This window comes from Pseudophryne corroboree, chromosome 2, assembly GCF_028390025.1.
Source record: "Pseudophryne corroboree isolate aPseCor3 chromosome 2, aPseCor3.hap2, whole genome shotgun sequence".
In the NCBI taxonomy this organism is placed as follows: domain Eukaryota; kingdom Metazoa; phylum Chordata; class Amphibia; order Anura; family Myobatrachidae; genus Pseudophryne; species Pseudophryne corroboree.
The window spans coordinates 964599975-964618504 of NC_086445.1; the positions used below are offsets into that span (position 1 = coordinate 964599975).

General features: G+C 46.4%; 1 long non-coding RNA gene across 1 annotated transcript in view; it reads right to left on the reverse strand.

Moving 5' to 3' along the window:
- LOC134987294 (uncharacterized) overlaps window positions 1-18530 on the reverse strand; it is a 45334-nt gene that overhangs the window by 18227 nt on the left and 8577 nt on the right. Inside the window, exon 2 of the long non-coding RNA XR_010192969.1 lies at window positions 13460-13582. This is a non-coding gene — a long non-coding RNA (uncharacterized LOC134987294). The remainder of the gene's footprint in view (window positions 1-13459; window positions 13583-18530) is intronic.

Here is an 18530-nt window from a genome sequence, read left to right on the forward strand (position 1 = left end):
GCAGGGCATGCTGGGAGGGATCCGATCGGATCCCTCACACAGCGCCGCGGAGAGAAGCCCATAGGCTTCTATGGACGTACGCCCCCCGCCGCGGCGCTGTCCTGCCGGCCGGGGGTTAGTACATCAGGAAAATGCGGTAAACAGGGAGTTTACCGCTTTTTCCGCTTAGTACATCCCACCCTCTATATGGTACTGGTAGTCACACACACACAGTGCCCCTTCCCTAACACTCACTACTTAGGCTCTTCTGCTCCTTGTCCTGGATAGTGAGCTCTCCCAATGATGCTGCTGGCTGGCCTGGCACCGTGTACAGCACAGTGCCGTGTAGCCCCGCCCCCTTTTCGGACCTACGGCTGCCTCTTCTTTTCCAGCTCAGCAGTGCACTATAGTAGTGCACTGCTGCGATGATTAATGGCAGCGGGGGGGGGGGAGGCTGGGGAGTCATCTTGTTCCCTGTGCCCTGCAGGCACTACACGTGACCAGAAGAAACTGAAAGTAAACTACAGCTCCCGCAGCAAGGGCTGCTGGGAGCTGTAGTTTATTTTCAGTTTAATCACAGCAATGCGGCCGCGGAAACTAGTAGAGTGAGAGTCTGGAGCTTGTGCTCCGTCGGCTGACTCGGCTCTAAGGAACCGCAGCGCATAGGGAGGGGGTGTTAGGGGGATTAAACTGATCCTCTCTGCGCCCCCTCCTATCCTGCGCCCAGGTCACATGCCCCCCTAGCCCCCCCGTAGTTACGGCCGTGGTTAATATGCACAGTCTCTGTTACTTTTGCATTGCAGAGAAATTTAATGACCGGCATCAGGATGAGAAAGTACTGAAAAAGGCAAGATACAGGAAACGTATAGGTTCAGGGCCCGTCTTCTGCTGTCCACCGTCATATGATAATATAGCGGACAGTGGATGAGAGAGGCGGGTTACCTGGGCCTATTGAAAATTAGTGTGAAATTACACAGGTATCTTAAAGTTTCCTATAAAAGGTATATATCCAAATTTCAAATTTGATTTTAATAATGCCCCCTAGGGGTATAAAAAAGGAGAACAAAAGAATAGATAACAAAAGAATCCCCTATTAGAAATATTACATAATCAGAAAGACATTTTTCTGACAAGGTGTTATGGTTTACAGGTATAAATTATCCATCTATACAGCATGATTTAGAACATAAACGTAAGACTAAAGAGTGATCACTGAACATGTATGAAATTTAGACACTGTGGTTACATAGTAATATAGCAGACTTAAAAAATATTAAATAATTAGATAGTCAAAAAAAATTTTTTGTCCAATATACAATACCAGGGGATGAGTGGGCTGAACCGTGCACTGTTCAGCACCACTAAACACAGACGGCCGTTTCACCTGAAGGTGGCTTGTTCACATGTCCGTGGTTAAGTGGACATTGGGTACAACTGCATTTTTTAGGACACTGTACATTCTCGGTATCGCCTGCCTAGGGAAGTGGAACCTAGATGGTATTTGGTACCGGGGACACACTAACTCAATAAATTCTCTAATTCCCTGTGAATTAACGGTGGATACCGGACACACGTTTAACACCACCCAGGCTGCCAAGGCCTGAGTTATCTGCTTTGCAGCAGGATGACTGCTGTGATATTTCATCTTCCTCGCAAAGGACTGTTGGACAGTCAGTTGCTTACTGGAAGTAGTACAAGTGGTCTTCCGACTTCCCCTCTGGGATGACGATCGACTCCCAGCAGCAACAACAGCAGCGCCAGCAGCAGTATGCGTTACACTCAAGGATTCATCGGAGGAATCCCAGGAGGAGAGGACTCGTCAGACTTGCCAGTGACATGGCCTGCAGGACTATTGGCTTTCCTGTCTAAGGAGGAAATTCACACTGAGGGAGTTGGTGGTGTGGTTTGCAGGAGCTTGGTTACAAGAGGAAGGGATTTAGTTGTCAGTGGACTGCTTCCGCTGTCACCCAAAGTTTTTGAATTTGTCAATGACTTCTTATGAATGCTCTCCAAGTGACGTATAAGGGAGGATGTTCCTAGGTGGTTAACGTCCTTACCCCTACTTATTACAGCTTGACAAAGGCAACACACGGCTTGACACCTGTTGTCCGCATTTCTGTTAAAATAATTCCACACCAAAGAGGTGATTTTTTTTGTAATTTGACCAGGCATGTCAATGGCCATATTCGTCCCACGGACAACAGGTGTCTCCCCGGGTGCCTGACTTAAACAAACCACCTCACCATCAGAATCCTCCTTGTCAATTAACTCCTCAGCGCCAGCAACACCCATATCCTCATCCTGATGTACTTCAACAGTGATATCTTCAATTTGACTATCAGGAACTGGACTGTGGGTGCTCCTTCCAGCACTTGCAGGGGGCGTGCAAATGGTGGAAGGTGCCACCTCTTCCCGTCCAGTGTTGGGAAGGTCAGGCATCGCAATCGACACAATTGGACTCTCCTTGGGGATTTGTGATTTAGAAGAACGCACAGTTCTTTGCTGTGCTTTTGCCAGCTTAAGTCTTTTCATTTTTCTAGCGAGACGATGAGTGCTTCCATCCTCATGTGAATCTGAACCACTAGCCATGAACATAGGCCAGGGCCTCAGCCGTTCCTTGCCGTGTCGTAAATGGCATATTGGCAAGTTTACGCTTCTCCTCATACGCTTTTAATTTTGATTTTTGGGTCATTTCACTGAACTTTTTTTGGGGGGATTTTACATGCTCTCTACTATGACATTGGGCATCGGCCTTGGCAGACGACGTTGATGGCATTTCATCGTCTCGGCCATGACTAGTGGCAGCAGCTTCAGCACGAGGTGGAAGTGGATCTTGATCTTTCCCTATTTTACCCTCCACATTTTTGTTCTCCATTTTTTAATGTGTGGAATTATATGCCAGTAATATATCAATAGCAATGGCCTACTGTACCGTACTGCTATATATATACTCGTGGTCAGCAAAATTCTGCACTTTCCTCCTACTATATGTACTGCGCACAACTAAAATGCAGCACAGGTATGGATGGATCGTATACTTGACGACACAGAGGTAGGTAGAGCAGTGGACTACTGTACCGTACTGCTATATATATACTGGTGGTCAGCTAAATTCTGCACTGTCCTCCTACTATATATACTGCGCACAACTAAAATGCAGCACAGGTATGGATGGATAGTATACTTGACGACACAGAGGTAGGTAGAGCAGTGGACTACTGTACCGTACTGCTATATATATACTGGTGGTCAGCTAAATTTTGCACTGTCCTCCTACTATATATACTGCGCACAACTAAAAAGCAGCACAGGTATGGATGGATAGTATACTTGACGACACAGAGGTAGGTAGAGCAGTGGACTACTGTACCGTACTGCTATATAATACTGGTGGTCAGCAAAATTCTGCACTATCCTCCTACTATATACTACAATGCAGCACAGATATGGAGCGTTTTTCAGGCAGAGAACCAGAGGCGTCACTTACTTTTAAAACACCTGGTGCGGTTGCGGGTGAAAGGGGGTGTGGCTTCATGGAAAGGGCGTGGCTTTGCGTTCCGACCCCCGTTTTCGGCACATTGCGGGTCCGGGGGATGCGGGCTTCACCCGGAGACTGCTGAATCTGCGGTGCTGGCTTCTGCACTGTGACAGGAGCTGGGTTGCAGCATCCAGCTCCTGCCACTGAGCAGGAGCCGGCACTTTGGTGTCACCCCTCAGAGGGTAACACCCGAGTGCGGGCCGCACCCCCCGCACCCACATTGTGACGCCACTGCAGAGAACGTAGATATTTTCAGCACACTGAGCACAGATATTTGCAAGCACACTGAGCACAGATATTTGCAGCACACTGAACACAGAAACTGAGAGAACGCTGCACGTCCTCTCGCTATCATCTCCAATGCACGAGTGAAAATGGCGGCGACGCGCGTCTCCTTATATAGAATACGAATCTCGCGAGAATCCGACAGCGGGATGATGACGTTCGGGCGCGCTCGGGTTAACCGAGCAAGGCGGGAAGATCCGAGTCTACCTCGGAACCGTTTAAAATGGTTGAAGTTCGGGGGGGTTCGGATCTCGAGGAACCGAACCCGCTCATCACTACTTCACACTAGTTGATACTTCTTTTGTGAACCACACTAGTTTCCTTTTCCTGGTGCTTTTCCTAACCCTTTTGATACAAACGTCTGTTGCACTTAGTATTGCACTTTTCAGTTTTTCCCACCTCACCTGCACTCCTTCCAAGTTCCTCCAGTCTGCCAATGAAACACTTAAACATCTCCCCATTTTTGCAAAGTCAGCATTTCTAAACTCCAACACCTTTGTTTTTGTGTGACAGGAGTTGGATCCTGTCTTTATACTAAACCATACTGCTTGATGATCACTGGATCCCAGGTGCTCACCCACATATGTGTCGGATATCCTATCACCATTTGTAAGAATTAAATCTAATATTGAGTCTTTGCGAGTGGGCTCCTTCACCAATTGCTTGAGAGATGCACCCTGTAAGGAATGTAGAAATGTGGCACTTGTAGCTGAACTAGCAAAAGACCCCTCCCAATTTATATCAGGTAAATTAAAGTCTCCCATGATTATGACTTCTCCCTTTAAAGCCATTTTAGTGATGTCCAACAATAGGTTCCTGTCCAAATCCTGGCCTGGTGGACTATAGATCACCCCAATGCGAATAATGTCCTTCTCTGCGGTTTCTATGGTAATCCAAAGGGCCTCAGTTTTGTTTTCAATATTTTGTATTAAAGTAGCATTTATGCTTTTTTACACATACATTGCTACCCCTCCTCCCATTTTTCCTATTCTATCCTACCTAAATAAATTGTATCCTGGTATAACTATGTCCCAGTCATGATTCTCATTGCACCATGACTCTGTAATTGCCACAAAATCCAGGTTATCATTATTGCAATTAGCTCTGGAATTTTGTCTCCTAAGCTCCTAGCATTTGCACACATAGCTTTAAGAATTTTGTCTGTGCATTTGTTATTAGTAGCCATGTCCAGACAGTTCAAAATAAATGACAAGTTTAAAGTTGAAATTACCTGTTTGGGGATGTTGCTCAGTGTTTGTTTTTTTACTAATCAGGAATCACACTCTGGGGGGTAATTCCAAGTTGATCGCAGCAGGAAATTTTTTAGCAATTGGGCAAAACCATGTGCACTGCAGAGGAGGCAGATTTAACATGTGCAGAGAGAGTTAGATTTGGGTGGGGTGTGTTCAATCTGCAATCTAAATTGCAGTGTAAAAATAAAGCAGCCAGTGTTTACCCTGCACAGAAACAAAATAACCCACCCAAATCTAACTCTCTCTGCACATGTTATATCTGCCTCCCCTGCAGTGCACATGGTTTTGCCCAACTGCTAACAAAAATCTTGCTGCGATCAACTTGGAATTACCCCCTCTTTCCTGTACACCACGACTACACCTCAGTAAATGTAAAGATATGGTATCCTGACCACAATGGCCAAATGATCAAAGGAGGTAAACACCATAGAGCATGCAATAATAAACTGTTTCACTGTGCAACTTCCGCACACATGCAATGCCAATTACAAGGCAATCATTACACATATACATACATTAGTCTAATTGTAAAGTGCAACGGAATATGCTGCGCTATATAAGAAACTGCTAATAAATAATAAATAAAAATAAATTTGTAGTTGTTGGTGCTCGTTGTTTTCTTTCAGTTTTCGTACAGTTTAAGTACAGGCTAAGTACAGTAAAGGCTGAAAAACCACTTATATTTCTCTACTTTGATTGTATTCTGACATTTTCTGTATGAGGTAGTGTAATTACAGGTTGAGTATCCCTTATCCAAAATGCTTGGGACCAGAGGTATTTTGGATATGGGATTTTTCCGTATTTTGGAATAATTGCATACCATAATGAGATATCATGGCAATGGGACCTAAATTTAAGCACAGAATGCATTTATGTTTTATATGCACCTTATACACACAGCCTGAAGGTCATTTTAGCCAATATTTGTTATAACTTTGTGCATTAAACAAAGTGTGTCTACATTCACACAATTCATTTATGTTTCATATACACCTTATATACACAGTCTGAAGGTAATTTAATACAATATTTTTAATAACTGTGTGTATTAAACAAAGTTTGTGTACATTGAGCCATCAGAAAACAAAAGTTTCACTATCTCACTCTCGCTCAAAAAAGTCTGTATATCGGAATATTCCGTATTTCGGATATTTGGATATGGGATACTCAACCTGTACAACATTTTTTTTCATTTTTTTTATCGGGAGTTATTTTATTTTTCGAAAACTCTACAAAGTAAAATCAGATAAAAAAAATGTATTATTATTATTATTTGTTTCTCTCCTCTATGCTTGATAACATGTTTAATATCTAACTAGATAACTTTTTAAGTGCATGAAAGTACAAAAACATCATCCTGGATGCTATTTCCAACATTCTCATATTTTTATTATTTATTATTTCATTAATCATGTGATAAAACACAAAGATGCTACTGTTGCTTGGCTTTTTTTTTAATATACAGTAAATATGCCATTGGTAACCAATTACATTCGTTTAGCTGATTTTAATAGGATAAAATAAGAATTTACTTACCGATAATTCTATTTCTCGGAGTCCGTAGTGGATGCTGGGGTTCCTGAAAGGACCATGGGGAATAGCGGCTCCGCAGGAGACAGGGCACAAAAAAGTAAAGCTTTACTAGGTCAGGTGGTGTGCACTGGCTCCTCCCCCTATGACCCTCCTCCAGACTCCAGTTAGGTACTGTGCCCGGACGAGCATACACAATAAGGGAGGCATTTTGAATCCCGGGTAAGACTCATACCAGCCACACCAATCACACCGTACAACTTGTGATCTAAACCCAGTTAACAGTATGACAACAGAAAGGGCCTCTTAAAGATGGCTCCTTAACAATAACCCGAATTAGTTAACAATAACTATGTACAAGTATTGCAGATAATCCGCACTTGGGATGGGCGCCCAGCATCCACTACGGACTCCGAGAAATAGAATTATCGGTAAGTAAATTCTTATTTTCTCTATCGTCCTAAGTGGATGCTGGGGTTCCTGAAAGGACCATGGGGATTATACCAAAGCTCCCAAACGGGCGGGAGAGTGCGGATGACTCTGCAGCACCGAATGAGAGAACTCCAGGTCCTCCTTGGCCAGGGTATCAAATTTGTAAAATTTTACAAACGTGTTCTCCCCCGACCACGTAGCTGCTCGGCAGAGTTGTAATGCCGAGACCCCTCGGGCAGCCGCCCAAGATGAGCCCACCTTCCTTGTGGAGTGGGCTTTTACAGTTTTAGGCTGTGGCAGGCCTGCCACAGAATGTGCAAGTTGAATTGTGTTACAAATCCAACGAGCAATCGACTGCTTAGAAGCAGGTGCGCCCAACTTGTTGGGTGCATACAATATAAACAGCGAGTCAGATTTTCTGACTCCAGCCGTCCTTGCAATGTATATTTTTAAGGCTCTGACAACGTCGAACAACTTGGAGTCCTCCAAGTCGCTAGTGGCCGCAGGCACCACAATAGGTTGGTTCAGATGAAATGCTGATACCACTTTAGGGAGAAAATGCGGACGAGTCCGCAGTTCTGCCCTATCCGAATGGAAGATTAGATAAGGACTTTTATAAGATAAAGCCGCCAATTCAGATACTCTCCTGGCAGAGGCCAGGGCTAGTAACATAGTCACTTTCAATGTGAGATATTTCAAATCCACCTTTTTCAATGGTTCAAACCAATGGGATTTGAGGAAATCTAAAACTACATTTAGATCCCACGGTGCCACCGGAGGCACCACAGGAGGCTGTATATGCAGTACTCCCTTGACAAAAGTCTGGACCTCAGGGACAGAGGCCAATTCTTTTTGGAAGAATATTGACAGGGCCGAAATTTGAACCTTAATGGATCCCAATTTGAGACCCATAGATAATCCTGATTGCAGGAAATGTAGGAAACGACCCAGTTGGAATTCCTCCGTCGGAACCCTCCGATCCTCGCACCACGCTACATATTTTCGCCAAATGCGGTGATAATGTTTCACGGTGACTTCCTTCCGTGCCTTAATCAAGGTAGGAATGACTTCTTCTGGAATGCCTTTCCCTTTTAGGATCTGGCGTTCAACCGCCATGCCGTCAAACGCAGCCGCGGTAAGTCTTGAAAAAGACAGGGACCCTGCTGTAGCAGGTCCCTTCTCAGAGGTAGAGGCCACGGTTCGTCCGTGAGCATCTCTTGAAGTTCCGGATACCAAGTCCTTCTCGGCCAATCCGGAACCACTAGTATTGTTCTTACTCTTCTTTGCCGTATGATCTTCAATACCTTTGGTATGAGCGGCAGAGGAGGAAACACATACACTGACTGGTACACCCAAGGAGTTACCAGTGCGTCCACAGCTATTGCCTGTGGATCTCTTGACCTGGCGCAATATTTGTCCAGTTTCTTGTTGAGGCGAGACGCCATCATGTCTACAATTGGTCTTTCCCAACGGTCTATTAACATGTTGAAGACTTCTGGATGTAGACCCCACTCTCCCGGATGAAGATCGTGTCTGCTGAGGAAGTCTGCTTCCCAGTTGTCCACGCCCGGGATGAACACTGCTGACAGTGCTATCACGTGATTCTCCGCCCAGCGAAGAATCTTGGCAGCTTCTGCCATTGCACTCCTGCTTCTTGTGCCGCCCTGCCTGTTTACATGGGCGACCGCCGTGATGTTGTCCGACTGAATCAACACCGGCTTTCCTTGCAGGAGAAGTTCCGCCTGGCTTAGAGCATTGTAGATTGCTCTTAGTTCCAGAATGTTTATGTGAAGAGACTTTTCCAGGCTCGACCACACTCCCTGGAAGTTTCTTCCTTGTGTGACTGCTCCCCAGCCTCTCAGGCTGGCGTCCGTGGTCACCAGGATCCAATCCTGAATGCCGAATCTGCGGCCTTCTAATAGGTGAGCCTTCTGCAACCACCACAGAAGTGACACCCTTGTCTTTGGTGACAGGGTTATTCGCAGGTGCATCTGCAGATGCGACCCTGACCATTTGTCCAACAGATCCCTTTGGAATATTCTTGCATGGAATCTGCCGAATGGAATTGCTTCGTAAGAAGCCACCATTTTTCCCAGGACTCTTGTGCATTGATGTACTGACACTTTTCCTGGTTTTAGGAGGTTCCTGACCAGATCGGATAACTCCTTGGCTTTTTCCTCTGGAAGGAAAACCTTTTTCTGAACCGTGTCCAGAATCATTCCTAGGAACAGCAGACGAGTTGTCGGGATTAAATGGGATTTTGGAATATTCAGAATCCACCCGTGTTGTCTTAGCACCTCTTGAGATAGTGCTAAAGCTGTCTCCAGCTGTTCTCTGGACCTTGCCCTTATTAGGAGATCGTCCAAGTATGGGATAACTAATACGCCTTTTCTTCGAAGAAGAATCATCATCTCGGCCATTACCTTGGTAAAGACCCGAGGCGCCGTGGACAATCCGAACGGCAGCGTCTGAAACTGATAGTGACAGTTTTGAACAATGAACCTGAGGTACCCCTGGTGTGCGGGGTAAATCGGAACGTGTAGATACGCATCCTTGATGTCCAAGGATACCATAAAGTCCCCTTCTTCCAGGTTCGCTATCACTGCTCTGAGTGACTCCATCTTGAACTTGAACTTTTTTATGTAGAGGTTCAAGGACTTCAGATTTAGAATAGGCCTTACCGAGCCATCCGGCTTCGGTACCACAATTAGAGTGGAATAATACCCCTTTCCTTGTTGTAATAGGGGTACTTTGACTATCACCTTGTGAATGGCTTCCAACACCCTCTCCCTTTCGGAAGAGACGGTTGGTAAGGCAGACTTCAGGAAACGATGAGGAGGATCCGTCTCTAATTCCAACCTGTACCCCTGAGATATTATCTGCAGGATCCAGGGGTCTACCTGCGAGTGAGCCCACTGCGCGCTGTAATTTTTGAGACGGCCCCCCACTGTCCCCGAGTCCGCTTGAGAGGCCCCAGCGTCATGCTGAGGTTTTTGCAGGAGCCGGGGAGGGCTTCTGTTCCTGGGAAGGAGCTGCCTGTTGGTGTCTCTTCCCTCTTCCTCTGCCTCGTGGCAGGTACGACAAGCCCTTTGCTCTCTTATTTTTGTAGGAGCGAAAAGGCTGCGGTTGAAAGGTCGGTGCCTTTCTCTGTTGGGGAGTGACTTGAGGTAAAAAAGTGGATTTCCCGGCAGTAGCCGTGGCCACCAAGTCTGATAGACCAACTCCAAATAACTCCTCCCCTTTATACGGCAAAACCTCCATGTGACGTTTTGAATCCGCATCGCCTGTCCACTGTCGTGTCCATAAGGCTCTTCTGGCTGAAATGGACATAGCACTCACCCGAGATGCCAGTGTGCAAATATCCCTCTGTGCATCACGCATATAGATAAATGCATCCTTTATTTGTTCTAACGACAGTAAAACATTGTCCCTATCTAGGGTATCAATATTTTCAATCAGGGATTCTGACCAAACTACTCCAGCACTGCACATCCAGGCAGTTGCTATAGCTGGTCGTAGTATAACACCTGCATGTGTGTATATATTCTTTTGAATAACTTCCATCTTTCTATCTGATGGATCCTTAAGTGCGGCCGTCTCAGGAGAGGGTAACGCCACTTGTTTGGATAAGCGTGTGAGCGCCTTGTCCACCTTAGGGGGTGTTTCCCAGCGCGCCCTAACCTCTGGCGGGAAAGGGTATAATGCCAATAACTTTTTTGAAATTATCAACTTTTTATCAGGAGCAACCCACGCTTCATCACACACGTCATTTAATTCTTCTGATTCAGGAAAAACTGTTTGTAGTTTTTTTCACACCATACATAATACCCTGTTTTACGGTATCTGTAGTATCAGCTAAATGTAACGTCTCCTTCATTGCCAAAATCATATAACGTGTGGCCCTACTGGAAAATACGTTTGAATTTCTACCGTCGTCACTGGAATCAGTGCCCGTGTCTGGGTCTGTGTCGACCGACTGAGGCAAAGGGCGTTTTACAGCCCCTGACGGTGTTTGAGGCGCCTGGACAGGCATTAATTGATTGTCCGGCCGCCTCATGTCCTCAACTGACTGTTTAAGGGAAGATAAACCATCACGTAATTCCACAAATAAAGGCATCCATTCTGGTGTCGACCCCCTGGGGGGTGACATCTGCATATTTGGCAATTGCTCCGCCTCCACACCAATATCGTCCTCATACATGTCGACACCACGTACCGACACACACCGCAAACTCACAGGGAATGCTCTAATGAAGACAGGACCCACTAGCCCTTTTGGGGAGACAGAGGGAGAGTCTGCCAGCACACACCACAAAGCGCTATATATACAAGGGATATCCTTATATTAAGTGCTCCCTTATAGCTGCTTTAATATATATATATATAGCCATTAATGTGCCCCCCCTCTCTGTTTTACCCTGTTTCTGTAGTGCAGTGCAGGGGAGAGACCTGGGAGCCGTTCTGACCAGCGGAGCTGTGACAGAAAATGGCGCCGTGTGCTGAGGAGATAGGCCCCGCCCCTTTTTCGGCGGGTTCTTCTCCCGCTATTTTTCCAGTCAGGCAGGGGTTAAATATCTCCATATAGCCCCTATGGGCTATATGTGAGGTATTTTTAGCCTTGTATAAGGTTTATATTTGCCTCTCAGAGCGCCCCCCCCCAGCGCTCTGCACCCTCAGTGACTGCCCAGTGAAGTGTGCTGAGAGGAAAATGGCGCACAGCTGCAGTGCTGTGCGCTACCTTATGAAGACTGAGGAGTCTTCAGCCGCCGGTTTCCGGACCTCTTCACGCTTCAGCATCTGCAAGGGGGTCGGCGGCGCGGCTCCGGGACCGGACTCCACGGCTGGGCCTGTGTTCGATCCCTCTGGAGCTAATGGTGTCCAGTAGCCAAGCAGCAAATCCACTCTGCATGCAGGTGAGTTTACTACTTTCCCCCTAAGTCCCACGTTGCAGTGATCCTGTTGCCAGCAGGACTCACTGTAAAGAAAAAAAAACCTAAACTAAACTTTCTCTAAGCAGCTCTTTAGGAGAGCCACCTAGATTGCACCCTTCTCGTTCGGGCACAAAATCTAACTGGAGTCTGGAGGAGGGTCATAGGGGGAGGAGCCAGTGCACACCACCTGACCTAGTAAAGCTTTACTTTTTTGTGCCCTGTCTCCTGCGGAGCCGCTATTCCCCATGGTCCTTTCAGGAACCCCAGCATCCACTTAGGACGATAGAGAAAACATAGGCCCTCATTCCGAGTCGTTCGCTCGTTCTTTTTTTTCGCATCGCAGTGAAAATCAGCTTAGAGCGCATGCGCAATGTTCGCACTGCGACTGCGCTAAGTAATTCTGCTATGAAGAAAGGATTTTTACTCACGGCTTTTTGTTCGCACCGGCGAACGTAGTGTGATTGACAGGAAATGGGTGTTACTGGGCGGAAACACGGCGTTTTATGGGCGTGTGGCTGAAAACGCTACCGTTTCCGGAAAAAACGCAGGAGTGGCCGGAGAAACGGGGGAGTGTCTGGGCGAACGCTGGGAGTGTTTGTGACGTCAAACCAGGAACGACAAGCACTGAACTGATCGCACAGGCAGAGTAAGTCTGGAGCTACTCTAAAACTGCTAAGTTTTTTTTGTTCGCAATATTGCGTAAACTTCGTTCGCACTTTTAAGATGCTAAGATACACTCCCAGTAGGCGTAGACTAAGCGTGTGTAACTCTGCTAAATTCGCCTTGCGACCGACCGATCAACTCGGAATGAGGGCCATAGTTTGCAAATATATGAGCATGGTAACGGGAAAAAAAATGTCATACCTTTCCCCAAAATGTTTTTTTCTTTTTGTTTTGTTTTTTTAATATCCACAAAATACTTCAACTGTGCCATTAATGTAATTGACCTTTATCCACTTTTATGTTTTGTTGTATTGTATTTTTGATCATAGATAAGATATACTGTGCCTGCCCCAATTGTTTTGTGCTCTGTACTACAAAGATCCACGGATGTTTGTTACGACTGTGTTTATATTTACTATAAAACCCTTTTAGAGTTGCTGTTTGAGCTACATGTGCTGGATGTTTGTTGCAGAAGCAACTGCTCATATAGTAAATTATTATTATTATTATTATCATTTATATGGCGCCACAAGGGTTCCAGGGCGCCAATTACAGAGTACATATGCACATAATCAAAACAGGAAAACTGTGACTTACAGTTGAAGACAATATAGGACAAGTACAGGGTAGCTAAGCATTACTACATCAGTAGACGACACTGAGCGAAGTATCAAGGTGGCCGAAAACTGCAGAATTTGGGCAGATGAGGATTATTAAAGTAAGAAAAGGATAAGCACATGAGGGAAGAGGGCCCTACTCGTGAGAGCTTACATTCTAAATGAACATCTTCTAACAATATCCCCGGATTTAAACTGAGGAATGCTGCGTCCAACAACAAATTCAATTACCTACTGTAATGTTGAAAGTTATATGTTCCCTGATTACACACTTTCTCAGAACTGAAATGGTTTTCAGAGTCCTCATTCCCAAATGCACTTCAGTGGTTCTATTCCATGACTTTGAACATTTTCCTGTAAAGTAGACTTTTGGTATTACTGCAAGTTTGCTCAGTTACTATTGTAATTCATTTATTAATAATAAGATTTTACTTACCGATAAATCTATTTCTCGTAGTCCGTAGAGGATGCTGGGACTCCGTAAGGACCATGGGGATTAGCGGCTCCGCAGGAGACAGGGCACAAAATAAAAGCTTAAGGATCAGGTGGTGTGCACTGGCTCCTCCCCCTATGACCCTCCTCCAAGCCTCAGTTAGGATACTGTGCCCGGACGAGCGTACATAATAAGGAAGGATATTGAATCCCGGGTAAGACTCATACCAGCCACACCGTACAACTTGTGATCTGAACCCAGTTAACAGTATGATAAACGCAAAGGAGCCTCTGAAAAGATGGCTCACAACAATAATAACCCGAATCTTTGTAACAATAACTATATACAAGTATTGCAGACAATCCGCACTAGGGATGGGCGCCCAGCATCCACTACGGACTACGAGAAATAGATTTATCGGTAAGTAAAATCTTATTTTCTCTGACGTCCTAGTGGATGCTGGGACTCCGTAAGGACCATGGGGATTATACCAAAGCTCCCAAACGGGCGGGAGAGTGCGGATGACTCTGCAGCACCGAATGAGAGAACTCCAGGTCCTCCTCAGCCAGGGTATCAAATTTGTAGAATTTAGCAAACGTGTTTGCCCCTGACCAAGTAGCTGCTCGGCAAAGTTGTAAAGCCGAGACCCCTCGGGCAGCCGCCCAAGATGAGCCCACTTTCCTTGTGGAATGGGCTTTTACTGATTTTGGCTGTGGCAATCCTGCCACAGAATGTGCAAGCTGAATTGTACTACAAATCCAACGAGCAATCGTCTGCTTAGAAGCAGGAGCACCCAGCTTGTTGGGTGCATACAGGATAAACAGCGAGTCAGATTTTCTGACTCCAGCCGTCCTGGAAACATATATTTTCAAGGCCCTGACAACGTCAAGCAACTTAGAGTCCTCTAAGTCCCTGGTAGCCGCAGGTACCACAATAGGTTGGTTCATGTGAAATGCAGAAACCACCTTAGGTAGAAATTGAGGACGAGTCCTCAATTCCGCCCTGTCAGAATGAAAAATTAAGTAAGGGCTTTTATATGATAAAGCCGCCAATTCTGACACACGCCTGGCTGAAGCCAAGGCTAACAGCATCGACACCTTCCATGTGAGATATTTTAAGTCCACAGTGGAAAGTGGTTCAAACCAATGTGACTTTAGAAAACTCAACACCACATTGAGATCCCAAGGTGCCACTGGAGGCACAAAAGGAGGCTGTATGTGCAGCACCCCTTTTACAAATGTCTGAACTTCAGGTACTGAAGCCAGTTCTTTCTGGAAGAAAATCGACAGGGCCGAAATTTGAACCTTAATGGACCCTAATTTTAGGCCCATAGACAGTCCTGTTTGCAGGAAATGAAGGAAACGACCCAGTTGAAATTCCTCTGTAGGGGCCTTCTTGGCCTCACACCACGCAAATGCGGTGATAATGTTTTGCGGTTACGTCCTTCCTGGCTTTGACCAGAGTAGGGATGACTTCTTCTGGAATGCCTTTTTCCCTCAGGATCCGGCGTTCAACCGCCATGCCGTCAAACGCAGCCGCGGTAAGTCCTGGAACAGACAAGGCCCCTGCAGTAGCAGGTCCTCTCAGAGGTAGAGGCCACGGTTCGTCCGTGAGCATCTCTTGAAGTTCCGGGTACCAAGTCCGTCTTGGCCAATCCGGAACCACGAGTATAGTTCTTACTCCTCTCCTTCTTATGATTCTCAGTACTTTTGGTATGAGAGGCAGAGGAGGGAACACATACACTGACTGGTACACCCACGGCATTACCAGAGCGTCCACTGCTATTGCCTGAGGGTCCCTTGACCTGGCGCAATATCTGTCCAGTTTTTTGTTTAGACGTGACGCCATCATGTCCACCTTTGGTTTTTCCCAACGGTTTACAATCAGGTGGAAGACTTCTGGGTGAAGTCCCCACTCTCCCGGGTGAAGGTCGTGTCTGCTGAGGAAGTCTGCTTCCCAGTTGTCCACTCCCGGAATGAATACTGCTGACAGTGCTATCACATGATTTTCCGCCCAGCAAAGAATCCTTGCAGCTTCTGCCATTGCCCTCCTGCTTCTCGTGCCGCCCTGTCTGTTTACGTGGGCGACTGACGTGATGTTGTCCGATTGGATCAACACCGCCTGACCCTGAAGCAGAGGTTTTGCTTGACTTAGGGCATTGTAAATGTCCCTTAGTTCCAGAATGTTTATATGAAGAGACGTTTCCAAGCTTGACCACAGGCCCTGGAAATTCCTTCCCTGTGTGACTGCTCCACAGCCTCTCAGGCTGGCATCCGTGGTTACCAGGATCCAATCCTGAATGCCAAATCTGCGGCCCTCTAGTAGATGAGCACTCTGCAGCCACCACAGGAGAGACACCCTTGTCCTTGGCGACAGGGTTATCCGCTGATGCATCTGCAGATGCGATCCGGACCATTTGTCCAGTAGATCCCACTGAAATGTTCTTGCATGGAATCTTCCGATGGAATCGCTTCGTAAGAAGCCACCATTTTCCCCAGGACCCTCGTGCACTGATGCACTGAGACCTGTCCTGGTTTTAGGAGGTTCCTGACTAGCTCGGATAACTCCCTGGCCTTCTCCTCCGGGAGAAACACCTTCTTCTGGACTGTGTCCAGAATCATTCCTAGGAACAGTAGACGTGTCGTTGGAATCAGCTGCGATTTTGGAATATTTAGAATCCACCCGTGCTGACGTAACACTACCTGAGATAGTGCTACTCCGACTTCTAACTGTTCCCTGGATCTTGCCCTTATCAGGAGATCGTCCAAGTAAGGGATAATTAAAATGCCTTTTCTTCGTAGAAGAATCATCATTTCGGCCATTACCTTGGTAAAGACCCGAGGTGCCGTGGACAATCCAAACGGCAGCGTCTGAAACTGATAATGACAGTTTTGTACTACAAACCTGAGGTACCCTTGGTGAGAAGGGTATATCGGGACGTGGAGATAAGCATCCTTGATGTCCAGAGACACCATATAGTCCCCTTCTTCCAGGTTTGCTATCACTGCTCTGAGTGACTCCATCTTGAATTTGAACCTTTTTATGTAAGTGTTCAAGGATTTCAGATTTAAAATTGGTCTCACCGAGCCGTCCGGCTTCGGTACCACAAACAGCGTGGAATAATACCCCTTTCCTTGTTGCAGGAGGGGTACCTTGATTATCACCTGCTGGGAATACAGCTTGTGAATGGCTTCCAAAACTGCCTCCCTGTCGGGAGACTTTGGTAAAGCAGACTTCAGGAAACGACGAGGGGGAAACGCCTCGAATTCCAGTTTGTACCCCTGCGATACTACCTGTAGAATCCAGGGATCCACTTGCGAGTGAGCCCACTACGCGTTGAAATTCTTGAGACGGGCCCCCACCATATCTGAGTCTGCTTGTAAAGCCCCAGCGTCATGCTGAAGACTTGGCAGAAGCAGGGGAGGGCTTCTGCTCCTGTGAAGCGGCTGCATGGTGCAGTCTTTTTCCTCTTCCTCTGCCCCGGGGCAGAAAAGAATGGCTTTTTGCTCGCTTGTACTTATGGGAACGAAAGGACTGAGTTTGAAAAGATGGTGTCTTTTTCTGCTGATGTGGAGTGACCTGGGGTAAAAAGGTGGATTTTCCAGCCGTTGCCGTGGCCACCAGGTCCGATAGACCAGCCCCAAATAACTCCTCCCCTTTATACGGCAATACTTCCATGTGCCGTTTGGAATCCGCATCCCCTGACCACTGTCGCGTCCATAACGCTCTTCTGGCAGAGATGGACATAGCACTTACTCTTGATGCCAGGGTGCAAATATCCCTCTGTGCATCACGCATATATAGTAATGCATCCTTTAAATGTTCTATAGTTAACAAAATATTGTCCCTATCCAGGGTATCAATATTCTCGGTCAGGGAATCCGACCATGCGACTCCAGCACTGCACATCCAGGCTGAGGCGATTGCTGGTCGCAGTATAACACCAGTATGTGTGTATATACTTTTTAGGATATTTTCCAGCCTTCTATCAGCTGGTTCTTTGAGGGTAGCCGTATCAGGAGACGGTAACGCTACTTGTTTTGATAAACGTGTGAGCGCCTTATCTACCCTAGGGGGTGTTTCCCAACGCGCCCTAACCTCTGGCGGGAAAGGATATAATGCTAATAATTTTTTAGAAATTAGCTGTTTTTTATCGGGGGAAACCCACGCTTTTTCACACACCTCATTTATTTCCTCTGACTCAGGAAAAAATATTGGTAGTTTTTTCTCACCCCACATAATACCCTTCTTTGTGGTACTTGTAGTGTCAGAAAGGTTCAATGCCTCTTTCATTGCCGTGATCATGTAACGTGTGGCCCTACTGGACATTACGTTTGTCTCGTCACCGTCGACACTAGACTCAGTATCTGTGTCAGGGTCTGTGTCGACCCACTGAGGTAACGGGCGTTTTAGCGCCCCTGACGGTGTCTGAGACGCCTGGACAGGCACTAATTGATTTGCCGGCTGTCTCATGTCGTCAACAGTTTTTTGCAAATTGCTGACATTATCACTTAATTGTTTAAATACAATCATCCAGTCAGGTGTCGACTCCCTAGGGGGTGACATCACCAACACAGGCAACTGCTCCGCCTCCACATAATTTTCCTCCTCATACATGTCGACACACGCGTACCGACACACAGCACACACACCGGGAATGCTCTGATAGAGGACAGGACCCCACTTAGCCCTTTGGAGAGACAGAGGGAGAGTCTGCCAGCACACACCCAGCGCTATATATATATATATATATATATAATAAGAATTTACTTACCGATAATTCTATTTCTCGGAGTCCGTAGTGGATGCTGGGGTTCCTGAAAGGACCATGGGGAATAGCGGCTCCGCAGGAGACAGGGCACAAAAAGT